This window comes from Corvus brachyrhynchos, unplaced genomic scaffold (genome assembly GCF_000691975.1).
Source record: "Corvus brachyrhynchos isolate BGI_N302 unplaced genomic scaffold, ASM69197v1 scaffold14, whole genome shotgun sequence".
Lineage (NCBI taxonomy): Eukaryota > Metazoa > Chordata > Aves > Passeriformes > Corvidae > Corvus > Corvus brachyrhynchos.
The window spans coordinates 17,233,781-17,244,073 of NW_008239110.1; the positions used below are offsets into that span (position 1 = coordinate 17,233,781).

Here is a 10,293-nt window from a genome sequence, read left to right on the forward strand (position 1 = left end):
TGAACTGCATCAGTATGCACCTCAGGTAATCAGGCTTTGACCAGATGTTACAGAGCAGCATCCACTAACTTCAGCAGATCCTACATCTGCGCCAGAAGTTTTCTCTATCTGTGTGCCAGCCCCATGGGGTGTGTGTTCAGGAGTTAAAAATTGATGTGACAGTGAAGGTAGTGTTGAAGCTTTGTCTTCAAACTTGTGTTCAGTTTGCTATTTAAAGCAAACAAAACAGCAAGCCAAACAAAGTGTCCTTCTTTGGACCACCCACCTCATGGCAGCTGTTGTATGTCACCTCAAATCCCAAAGAAGACAAGTGAATGCTGGAATGAATCGAGCTTTTCAATGTATACTCCTTCACCTGAATGATTGGTCAGTTTTTGATACCGTGGTAAAGATGTTCAATAGACCCCCTGACTGTCAGAGGGAGCATTATGTAAATCTTATGTCAAATATACCTTTAGCATTAAGTGTATCACTTAAATATTTTCAGGATCCATTAATGAAGATTTTTGTAGACTTGTTTCAAATAAAGTTGGTTTATAGTATTATAATGTAAAACGAGATTATATACACATTAAAGAAAGTTATCACATGCCAAGCTGTTTTCTGTGATGTTTCTTCTGAGTGGCTTGTAAGAAGTTTATACATCAGACTTACCCTGTGCTACATCTGAGGTAGAAGAACTTCAAGAAGTCTGTTGCTTGGTGGAAACCACCCAGCACGTTACTGTTACTTTCTGCACAGCCAAAATTCATAGTCTGGAGTGTGGGCCAAGCTGGAGGTTAAAGTACCCTTACAGCCCCCCTTAATCCTTGCAATCTAGCAGTAGCAATATGGAAAATGAAATATCAGACTACAAATGTCTATTTTATCTGCATAAAAACATAATAATATGGTAAAAGGTAATGCTTCTTTCTGCTCATAATACTTCAAACAGATGCATTTTTAAGTAGCAGAACATTAGTGGATTGATTTGCTTTTCAGTGGAACTTTTTACAAGTTTGGTGTCCCATCTGACTTTGTTACAAAGGTCATTCTACAGTCTTGCAGAGATGGGAGACACCTGCAGAAAGTCATTCTTCCCATTCTAAAAGGAGTATCTAAGACAGGCAGGATCTGAACGGTATCTATGAAAGGCAAGTTGTGAGTCTAAGATACACTGTTAATTTGTTAATTAGCTTGCTTGTTAATTCTATATATATGTATATATAAATATACAAGTTTTCAACTAAATGGTAAAAATATGCATTGTATCTGCAGTCTTTAAGTTTCTGAGGGAGATCAATAACACTGTGCACAGAACATGTTAAAAAAAAATTCTTGCCAATTGCTGGTGTTAGGCTATTTAAACCATTTAAGTAACATTTTAGTTACCTTAGTAAGCTTGATTAGGACTTAGTAGTGCAATTTACGCTTCCACATTACATTTTATAATGCTAGCCAGGCAGCTGCTTAACACCCATGTCTCAAACAAAGAATAAGACACTTCTGATGGTACATTGTATATGAGCCCTCCAGACTGAAGATAAGTTTGTCTGCAATAGTTTTGGGAATACCCACAGAGACGAAAGAATTACAGAAGAAAGAACAGGAGAAAGACTCATCTGTACCTGAAACAGAAAATAGATATGATAATGTCACTCTATGAACTCCAAATAATACTGAGAAGAAACAGAAGACTGAAAATAAAGGAATTGGAAACTAATTGGTAGTTGGAGAGATTGTCAACATCCCTCAGTCTGCTCTTGATAAAAATGCACTTACAGTGTCAAACATACAGTAGCATTTCGCCTTCATCATCAAGGAAGAAAACATTTCAATACAGTATGCAATTTGAAGTTTTTCCAGTTTGTCTGAAAGCTTTTTATGGTGGCACTGTCTTAAATGGAGGAAAGACTGCCATTTGTTTCCTGTAGATGCTCTCCTGCTTCTCCGTTTACTGGTGGTTTGACCTTAACGTGGTTGAATTTATTTGTACAGCAACTGAGCATTTTCTCACATTGGGAACAGCAGTGGTAACCAAGTAAATGCTGGTTTAATGTCCAGATTCTACACCCAGCAAAATTACATGTATTATGTGTTAGTTTCTTTTCACCCTCCTTCTTAATTGCATGACAGTGAAACGCTTTTTCTAAAATAACGATACAATTTTTAGTTTTATCTGTTATATGCCTTTCTTTCCTCTTTGCCTGTAATTTCAAAATACCCCTAGGTTTGCTTCTTTCACATCTAAATTTTCTTTGCTTGATAGTCTATTTGTAGCTTCTACTTTCTCCACCCTATTAAGTTGTGAGTAACTGTTTTTGAGTTTCTTGCATATTTGTGGCACTTCTCCCAAATTGTAATTAATTATATGGTAGTCATACTGCTTCTGGGTAAAAATGTCTTGGGTGTTTTCCCAGGGGCTGTTTCTTAACATTTAAAATTAGTAATTAAATCACTGTTTGTGTTGAGTTTATCCAGAACTGCTGCAGTCTTTTGCATGCAGTGTGCTGAATAAGTATTTGCCTGGATAAAAAGCAACAGGTATTATGTGCTAATCAGTAAAGTCTGTCCCTAAGTGAAATATCTACATGTATTTTAAATACCTTCAAGGATGGTGACTCAGCCTCTTCCCTGTGCTCTTCCTGTTCTAATGCTTGACAACACTTTTGATGAAGAAATTTTTCCCAAAATCCAATCTAAACCTCCCCTAGCACAACTTGAGGCCATTTCAATTTGTCCTGTCGCCTGTTACTTTGGAAAAGATACCGCATCCCACCTGCCTAAAACCTCCTTTCAGGTAATTGTAGAGAGTGACAAGGTGTCACGATCCGCTAATGCAAGCGGGGGTCGTGATGGTTCGTTTATCGATCTCAGAGTGTAAAAGGACACAAGAGATTTCAGTTTTAATCAAAGCAGTGCACCTTTATTAAGTGCCCACAACACAGTAATGCGATAGAAGAGAGTAAGAGAGAGAGAGAGAGAGAGAGAGAGAGAGAGAGAGAGAGAGAGAGAGAGAGAGAGAGAGAGAGAGAGAGAGAGAGAGAGAGAGAGAGAGAGAGAGAGAGAGAGAGAGAGAGAGAGAGAGAGAGAGAGAGAGAGAGAGAGGGAAAAGAGGGGCAATAGCTACCAACGGATGAGACGAAGTCCTCGTGGTCTTCCGCCAATAGATTCGTCTTCTTTCCGTGGGGAGATCTCGGACTCGGTTATTTTAGAAGGTCCCTTTATAGTCCTTTTCAGAAGCGAGGGGCAACTGGCCAAGAGGTTGGGGAATCTACAGCCATTGTTATGGGGTTCGTTGCTTTGGGAAACAGGTACAGGACAGACGTACAAGACAGGTGTACCGGAGAGGTGTACAGGACAGGTCGTTCCTTTCCGCTTCAGCGCAGTCCTTCCCGCCTGGGCAGCAAGAACGGCACAGTCCATTGTGACCTGCACTAATTTTCCTCAGGAATGTGTACCAGTTCCCAGTGGGCACACCCGTAGGCAACACTTGGCAGACAATCCCACCTCAGCCAGGCCAGGACTGCTGTGTTCAGTCTCTGTCTTCGGCGATGATCGTGAGGCAGATGAGGGATTTTCGGACCGTCTCTTACACACATGTGGTAGAATATTGACTTATAAAAATGTTTCTTTTAAACATGGCAGAGAAAAATTTACATTTTGGTTATTAACCTAGAAGCCAGGCTCTTTGTGGACACTGACTAGAAAGTAGCAATCCAGTGGTTTCTTGCAAACATCAAATAGTTTTCTATTTCCACGTGAGAACGGAGTGGTCCCCTATTGATTCCTTTTCACTGCTCTTGCGTTAGAACTGGATGGATGGACTCTAGCAATAAATCTCATCTTGTATTGCTACACTGGGCAGTTGCTTCTGTATTTGGTAATTTTCTGCTATTGAAACGTTGATCATTAGTATTGCATTTTTCATCATGAGATTGCATTTTTATATTAATTTTGTCATACCAGTTACAACATAAAAGCTGTATGAATACTTGCTGTGTCTGGATAACGAGAGCAGGCTAATTAAGAGGGAAGTAACCAATATGGTTTGAAAATAGAAGTTTTCATTTCAGAATAATATTTCATTGTTCTGAGGCAAATTCTAATATTTGAGCTTTAATGTTGGCAAATGTATGACAAACTCTTCATGAGACAGTGACAGGGAGCTTCAAAGACAGGAACACGTGTTTAGAATTTAATCATTTATCTCCTAGTACTGAGAACAAGCAAAAAACCTCCTCATCACTTTCTGTGATAATGAGATTTTATTTATTGTATTTGATTATGAGATTTGCTTTATTGTACTGGGTAATTTTTGCTACACTCTTTTTAAAATATCGTAATGCAAATGTGTTCAAAAGACTATTTTCCTTTGTTTTTCAACAAAAAAGTATTTGAAGTAGTGATGTGTTTTTGTGCCAGAGCTGTTACCAGTAGTTGAAAAGAAGTCACAATAGGATTTTCCAAAATGATTTTCAAATATATGTGCAAACAATGGGATAAAACTGGTAAAGTAAGTCTAAAAAGCACAAAAGCCTATTTGACACCAGAAAGATTGTGGTTCCTGACTAAAAATTTAGTTGAGTATATGAAAAAAGTGGAATTGATTTTTCACAACATAACAGAGTATGCGATAAAATACAATTTAATAACATCCAGCAGGTTTTTTAGTGTCTTAAGTATTTATGCTTTAAAGATATTTTCCCCAGCAGACTTTGGTGGTCGAACAACTAATTTATTTCCAAATTTAATATATTAAAATTACATTGAAAATGCGTAAAGCATTAATTTCAATATATCTTAATTGCAAAAAAGTAAAGAGACCACTTAGGTGGTGATGAGTAAACTATGTAATATTCTTTCATTAAATGGATCAGTAAAAGATAATAATTTATGTTCTTAAAATTTTCCTAGCTAGCAAGGTGCTTTTATTGATACATATTTCTTCTATAGCATTGACATCAAATAGAACATATGTTTGATTTACCATAATGAAATTAAGCTCTTCCTGCAGTTTCTTGGAATCTTTTTCAGTAATTTGAAGGACCTGGAATGAAAGGAAAACCAGTTTTCCATTGTTCAAATGTCACCCTTTTTCAGTTGTTGCTGGTTAGTGTAGAACTCTTACCCAGTGTGCTGCACGGTTCCACAGAGAGTCTGTAGGCTTCCTACCTAATCCTTATGAGGTATTCTAAGATAAGACATGGTTGCAGATCAGTAGAGGTCTGTACCTCAGAGGTTTTACAAATGCTGACATAAAAATGTTGGGGAAAAGGGCTTGTTTTGAGTAATACCCCAACTTGCATTTCTCTTTCACAACAGTACTCAGCAATTAATAGAAACAGGTGTTTCTAGGATAGAAACAATAGTTTTCTTATTCTAGACTGTGCATAAAATATTTTTGAAGCCCCTAGTATTTGTGTAAGTTCTTTTAGTGAAAATATTTTCAAGATAAAATGTAACAGATTTTAAAGGTGCATTGTTAATGTGGCTTGTAGTGTCATTTCTTGTTTCCAAGAAAGCCACAATGCACTGTTTCTCATGGAAGCAGTAGAAGGTAAGAGCAGGATTACATCAACCACAAGCTAAAACATGACATCATTGTTTTAACAGTAGCCTGCCAAGTTACTTGGTTTTAATCTGTTCTTAAACACAACAGAAAGGGTTATCACAGTACCTGCTGAATACATAGTGTGTGATCTTCTGTTTTTTGAATGAAGATCAAATATTTAAGATCTGCATTAATATTTGATGACAGCAAAGGGACCTGAGCCTCCTCTCTGTTTATAGGACAGTTAGGCAGATATGCTGGGTACAAAAGGTTGGAGATGTCATTTAAACAGTATAAAGACCTTTCTGGAAGGGTGCAAGATGCAAGCTTGTTGCTATATTACATACCTGAAGAGTTTTCATTTCTTCTTAGTGAATTATGTCTGAGCCTGCATGTGTGGACTCTTATTGTCAGCCATCCTACCAGGGACAGTTCAGCATTGCATGTAATCCCCCTGCCTGACACGTACCAGAGGATGTGGGGTTTTTACACTACCTTGCATGCCAATGACAATTCCTTATCTGTTCCATTGAAGGATTGAATGTGCTAGCCACCCGTGGCATAAACTATGTGATATTACTCTAGCATTTAATGTACCTCACTTGCTTGTGCAGTGGAAGTGACAGGGAGCACTTGAGATCACATGGAGATGAAAATGCTAAATGCAGCTGTTCTTCCTGCTTCTCAAGCATGGGTGCCACCATGAGGCTGATGCTATAATGTTTAGCTATGTACTAATTTCTGTACCAGCATCAGCAGCTCAGGAGGTTTACAAAGCTGTGGTACCCAGGCAGAGGTTGAAGATGCAAACATACTCATACTTACTAGACATACTTACAGACATCTGAAGTTAGGCTTCCAATTTTTTAACTTTCTAAACATGCCTACCCTCTATTTTCTGAGACAGTGTGGGTTCACTCTGCTTGCATTCTGAGCAAATATCTGGGCATACGTGGTTGCCAAAGTGCTGAGCTTGACAGTTTCAGTTGGCAGCACAGATTTCTATTCACCTGGATTTGGATCGGCTGTGAGTACAGGAAGTCTTGTCCTCTCTAGACTGCATGATTTTACTTTAGGTAAATAGTTTGATTTCTGAAGTCCCAAGACACTACAGTTGACCCTTTGACACATACTTTTGAAAACCTCTGCTGTTACTTCATCTTTTGCGAAGAGCAGGTTTGTCTTACAGAATTCTGAGTAGCCATCTCCAGCCTAGGGATTACACCGGAAAGTAATTGCTGACTGAAGACTGTTTGAAAAACCTTTTGCCTTCTAAATCATTTATTTAGAGAAGCAGTTAAAATGCCACAATTGAATTTTAATACCTAGGCTACCATAGCTTTTTTTTTTTTTTTTTTTTTAATATTTAAGATGTTTTGAATCAGAAACCTTAGATACTGAACTTTATTGTTTTAATCAAGAGAACAAACAAAAGCCTTTTTTACACATATAAATGCTCCTAATTAAATGCTTTTGTAAAGTGGGTCAAGCTGAACAGGAACAAAGCACTCTCTTATTCCAAAATAAGAGTGTTCACATATGGAATTATTCAGAAACAGCTCTTAGTACTTTAAAATTCCCAGGCAGTGTTAATCTGTCTTATCTTTCAAATTCAGGCAAGCTCTATAGTTTTCCTTCCCCATTCCTATCATATTGCAGACTCAAAACACATTGACTGTTAAAATTTTTCATCACTTGATTAGGTTGTTACACCACCTTTGGAAGAAGAGGAGATTTGTTAGCATATCTTTAATATTAGAAATGTTATTTTCACATGAAAGCAAGTAAAAGCAATCATTTTTTTGCATGGGATGTACTCTTTCAGATGATTATGTTGAACTTTTGTGATCTTTATTATTGGTAAATTCAGCTTTCTATACATTGTAGTTTCCTTTCCTGATTTATACAATATCTCAACATATCATCCACACTCCAGTTACACTACTATGGTTACGCTACTTCCTTCTTCCAATTGTCTTTCAGTTAACTAGTCAGAGCTTCTCATTTTTATTTTTTTATTCCCAGAAATATGCAGAATATCTGGTTTAACTTTATTCATAATTCATTACCTGGACTGGTTTGAATGTACTTGGTGGTTATCTCTGTTCTTGGGATAGCTTTTCTTAATTTCTTAGAATTTCTTAATTTCTAAGAATACAAAGCACATGAAGGTATGCTGTGTCTCCAAATGGAGTCTAAAATATCATAGTACAAATCTATATAGGCATAAAACCCTATATATTCCAGAGCAAACCAAAATCTATAATCTGAAATACAGATGTGTAAATCCTAATGCCCTAGTTATTTGAGAACTATTGCAAATATTTCCCAGATAAAAAAGTCATCTGTATTTTTACTTCTTCTCTGTATCCTGGCACCTTTTATTGGCTTATATGACCAACTTTCATGATGATATTGTATTTATTCAAGTGCTTATGAGGAAAAAGGACTAAGGTTTTAAAGATTCAGTTCTTTCTTACTCTTTATCTGCACTTTCAGTTTTAAACTCTCCACTCATTTTCAGTCCTTTTCTTCACTTCTTTCTCTGTTTGGGACTCAAGTAGTACAGGGCCAGTGGTGGAGAGGCTCACCTAATGAGATTCTAAGGAAAAGAAAATTGTTTTGGGAGAATATTGATCTGTGCTAGTAGATTTTAAAGGTAAGAATTATAATGTAGAGTGCAATACCTGAGTACAAAATATTTTTGGTTATTTGGATATATTTGAGCTTCTATTTTGCATCCCTCTTGTTTAGAGCAGGGATTTTGTCTAAATGAGTTGCAGTGCTCAAACACATGGAATGAGTCAGCTGCATATGCCTAATAAGTTTCTCTTCTGTAGCAGTAGCTGTTCTGACTATTGCATTTTTATTTGAATACTTTTGTCTTTATGGCTTATTTGATATAGTGGAAGAATGTGTAAGGGGCCGTGTTTTGTTACAGATACACATTTTTTCAATGTAAATTTTCAATTGTGCAAATTCAAATGTAATGATCTGCCAGTGCAGATCTAGAAGGCAATTACAATAAGAAATCTACAGATCAACTGTCTTTTAAGGGCTGTTTTCCCAAACAAATTTTGATCCACAGTGCTGGTCCAGAGTCTTTTGCACTGTGAAATATAACACATGTACTGAATGTATATTATCTACCTGACTAAAAAGTGCATTTCATAGGTGTATTATGTTGACAAGTCCTTCTGTTTTGTATTAAAGGAAGGGATTGTTATAGATCTTTGTGTATAAATAAAATTTACAAGTCAAAACCAAAGGTTTTAGGTGAGTATCTTGTATAGGAATTTGGCCCCAGAATGAGATGCCTCCATTTCCAGTTGTGTGGAGTCCAATATCTCAGAGCAGAGTCAATAAAGGCTGAGCTGAATGGTGCATTGATCAAGCCAGGCATCAACACCTCTCTGTCTTTCTTTGGTTTTTGAGTTTGGCATCTCACCCTACTGGGATCCAAGACCTAGTATCCTCTGTTTATGATACATGGGTACTTAAATCAGGTCTCACATTTTATTTTAAAGAGGGAATACTTACTACATACACAGTTCGCTTGCAAATGAAATTGGACATCGGGACTTTTTTCTGCTCCCAGCTTGGGAAAATTCAAGCCCCCCAAAGATCAGAAAAGCCACAAATGGCAGCTTAGCATGGAAACTGAACTATGCACCAGTGTTCTTCAAGGAACTTAACCACAGAGCAGAGAATTCAGCCAAAGAATGAGCCCCACCCTTGCCCCAAATAAGATTCTGTAATCCTGTGCTTATTTCCTGGTGTGTCTAGTCTTATGGAGGTCACAGGCACAATGCTAAAATGCCCACCGAACTCCTAATCTTGTGGCTGATTTAGAAAAGGGAGTGTCCAATTTCTGGATCCTTATCCCAGGCTGTTCAAACTGAGCCAGTTCTGAACATGACTATTTCTGCTACTGGACAATATGTGGGGTTTATTCAGTTTCTGGATGCAGATTCATCACTCCTGGCTAAATATTCTGTTTGGTGCTTGTCTTTTTTTGCTATTCATTAGAAACAAATTATCAATATATAGCATTCATACATGCATATGTATTATATGTAGGTCTGTGTGTGTATGTCTGCATGTTTGTGTATACTGCACATGCATGCATGTTTACTGTAAGGTGATGTGGAACACTCCTTTTAAGCAGCTCTTTTTCTTGCTGAAATCCTTGTAATCAATTCAGCCACAGTGGTGGGTAGTGTTCGTTTGCATGGAGGAGGTTAAAAAAAGCACAGCAGAGAAGCATTGAATGCGTGTGGGTTTGGACAGCCTTTGTCTATGGGACTTGTATGGTACCTTGACATATATCCAAGGTGCTTCCTACCAGTTGCACAGTAGATTCTCCCATGATAGGCTCTGGATTGACTACAGCCCAGATGTTAATTTTCTCATGTATTGTTAGTACATGATTCATTGAAATGTTCCTTTTCTTCGGAAACAGTTCAGAGAATCTCATACATGAATGTCCACTTAAAGGAGCGTCTTTTTTGCCTGTTGCATGTTATCTTTCCTATGTGAGCTTATTTTTCAAGCTATGCTGGCTTTTGCCTTCTTACGTAAATGTTCATTAGCACTTAAATAAAAAATTCATGTTTAACATCATAATTAAAATACACAGATAAATCCAATTTATCAATTAGTGTAAAATAGCAATTTAAAAATCAAAACAGATAGTGGAGGTGTTACCAGTGATTTCTCCTCTCTCCAAAAATATTTATCATACTAAGGATGAAAACAAA

General features: G+C 37.2%; 1 protein-coding gene across 3 annotated transcripts in view; it reads left to right on the forward strand.

The window, feature by feature from the left end:
- Window positions 1-10,293, forward strand: part of AKAP7 (A-kinase anchoring protein 7) — a 79,824-nt gene that overhangs the window by 32,335 nt on the left and 37,196 nt on the right. The gene's annotated exons all lie outside the window — the stretch shown is intronic.